This window comes from Nematolebias whitei, chromosome 18, assembly GCF_014905685.2.
Source record: "Nematolebias whitei isolate Nwh7 chromosome 18, NemWhi1, whole genome shotgun sequence".
Classification (NCBI taxonomy): Eukaryota; Metazoa; Chordata; class Actinopteri; order Cyprinodontiformes; family Rivulidae; genus Nematolebias; species Nematolebias whitei.
Genome location: NC_056515.1, coordinates 41,116,510 through 41,119,355, shown reverse-complemented (window position 1 = coordinate 41,119,355; position 2,846 = coordinate 41,116,510). Strand labels below are relative to the sequence as shown.

The following is a 2,846-nucleotide window of genomic DNA, read 5'->3' as shown; positions in this document are numbered from 1 at the left end:
CTCTTGTTGTTGTTTTGTGTTTGTGTTGTCCTCTTGTTGTTGTTTTGTGTTTGTGGTGCACTGATAAATCAGACGTCAGATTTATCGGCCCTGATTTCCTTAATTTTGAGAAATCGGTTGATACTTGGACGAGAAACCGATTAATTTTTTAACAACGATTGTCTGAAGTTGATTTCTAGTTCAGAGCTCTGCCTCGTGGCCACTTTAAACCAGTTTGTATTGTTTATAGGATGTTGTTCAATCGTATGTTTGTCAATAAAATAATAGTGGAAAATTGAAGGTGCATTGTGACCCTATAACACCTGACAGTGTTGCTTATCAAATTAAATCAGTATCGGCTAAAATTGGCATCAGCAGGTCAGACTTTAGAAATCATTGATCAGCCAGAAAACTGATCGGTGATCGGTGCACCCCGCTCTGACTGCAGGTTTGGGTCTGAGGAGCTCTCGGGACTCACTAACCTCATGCTCATCAGAGTTCATGTGGGTGGGCAAGGTGACGCACCCACACCTGCCTCCACCCTCATGTGCCCCACGCTGGGCCCTGGAGCAAGGCCTCAACCCCCACCTTCTGCTCCCCCGGGCACCGTACGTGGCAGCTCTCTGCTCCACAGGGCTTGTGTAGCTCGGTGGTCTGCTTGGTCAGGAAGGACGTCTGTCTTCGTGTGGTGGCCCCTGGAGAAGGCAGCAGCTGTGTCTGGACTCAGTCCACAGAACATCAGATCAGCTGTTCTGCCTTCATCACTGGGAATGTGCTGATTGTGCCGGGGTGGGTCTCTGAGAGGACCGACACACAGTCAGCAACCTCCTTTACTCCTCTCTCAAACCATCGTTCCTCTCTGTCCAGGATGTGAACATCTTCATCCCTGAAAGAGTGACCGCTGGCCTGGAGATGAGTGTAGACCTCAGAGTCCTGGTCTGATGATGTTGATCTTCTGTGCTGGTCCATCCTTTTGGCCAGTGGCTGTTTACTGTTCACAGAGGGCTGAGTGATACTAGCAATCACAGCATTGTAAGAGGGAGACAGTTGAACCTGGAGGTTCCGCCCCTGTTTAATGATGGACGATTTCTTTTCACAAAGATGGCCTCCTTTACTCCTCTCTCAAACCATCGTTCCTCTCTGTCCAGGATGTGAACATCTTCATCCCTGAAAGAGTGACCTCTGGCCTGGAGATGAGTGTAGACCTCAGAGTCCTGGCCTGATGATGTTGATCTTCTGTGCTGGTCCATCCTTTTGGCCAGTGGCTGTTTAGTTTCCCCGATGTAAGACTGATCACCCTCCTGACACTGAACAACATACACAACATTGCTCTGTTTGTGCCGGGGGACTGGATCTTTGGGATGAACCAGTCTTTAATGTATTTTGGGGTTTAAAAGCCACTGGGACGTTATGTTTAGAAAATAAAGGTCTCAGTTTCTCTGATACTCCCTCAACATCTGGAATGACCACTGGTCTGGGTCTGGGTTCCTCCTTTTCACCTGATGCTGACTGGAGTCCTGTTTGGGTTTCTTCTTTCAGTACACAGCCATCAGGTGCTAATGATCCATTGTTAGGCTGATGGTCCTTCTTGAGCATGTGATCAGCTGGTTCTGGTTGTCAGCAGCAAACTGGTTGATCCACTCTGAGAAGGTGCTATTTAAGAGACTGAGCTGAATCCTCAGACTGAGGAAGTCCTCAGGATGAGAGATGAAACGTTGCAACAGTTTTACATTTTGCTTTGTTTTTTTGAATGTCCAGAGGACCAGACTTAACTTTTTTAGTTTTTTCCACCTGGATTTTTGAGCAGCATCAGGATAACTCCTTTAGCTTTTACCTGCTGTTCTGCTATGTTTATGTAGCCTTTTAGCTCTTTTAGCTAACCTTTCCCTACACTTAGTTTTCTAGTCCAGTCACATTCAGCTGATTTTATTTTAGCTGTAAAGATTCGGCTTCAGCAGCACATGCAGTTTTAAAACGCCACGCGGTTCGTTCTTTAGGCCGCCTCATGTGACCTGCTGGGTCCTGCCGGGTCACATGGCGGGCCTCGTTTAGACCAGGAAGGATCTGCACGAGCTGAACAGACGGAGCCGTCGGCTGAATAAAGTGTTTTTCTGTGATTTGTTCTGCTGGCATGTGCAGATTCAGAGGTCAAAGGTCATCGTCACTGAGACACACGACTCGTTTATGGTCTGGACCGGTTCCTCCTCGGCTCTGCAGGTTTTCATCTCGTTTCATGTTTGTAGTTTTTCCAAGAGAAAAGTCACGTTCAGCAGAAATCAGTTTTATTGCTGCCCTCACAAGTGAAGAGTATCTGTTAGCAAAATATCTCCTGAACTCATGAAGTCATAAAATCATTCTTTTCAAACTTTATTTTTATGCCACATTTCAATCTTTGGCTCAAATAACAGAAGCACCGTATTATAAGGATGATGAGAGCTTCAAATCTTTTCCTGGAATATCTTACAAAAAGATCTGAAGCTCTCGACCTTTGACCTCTCTAAGTGTCTTTAAGAATCTGTTGGACTCCTGGCAGGGACCAGTGCAGACATGTTCCTGTTTTAGTTTTATACATTCACCTTAGAATCTAGATGTTTTTTGTTTTGTTACCTTTTCCTTTAGCCATCCTATTTGTAAAAAAACAAAAAACTGTAGTATGCTTTTTTATATAACTGTTTATTGTTGTTGTCCATTGTTGTCATCTTTCTTTGTTAAATCAGGTCTCTGTTGTAAATGAGTCCTCGAGGCTCAATGGGATTTACCTGTAGAAATAAAGGTTGAATGGTTTAACTAGAGGTCAAATAAATGTTAAATAAAGGTCAAATAAATGTTAAATAAAGGTTGAATGGTTTAACTAGAGGTCAGATAAA

General features: G+C 44.4%; 1 protein-coding gene across 1 annotated transcript in view; it reads left to right on the top strand.

The window, feature by feature from the left end:
- ap3b1a (adaptor related protein complex 3 subunit beta 1a) overlaps window positions 1-2,846 on the top strand; it is a gene marked incomplete at its 3' end in the record, with an annotated part of 88,526 nt that overhangs the window by 845 nt on the left and 84,835 nt on the right.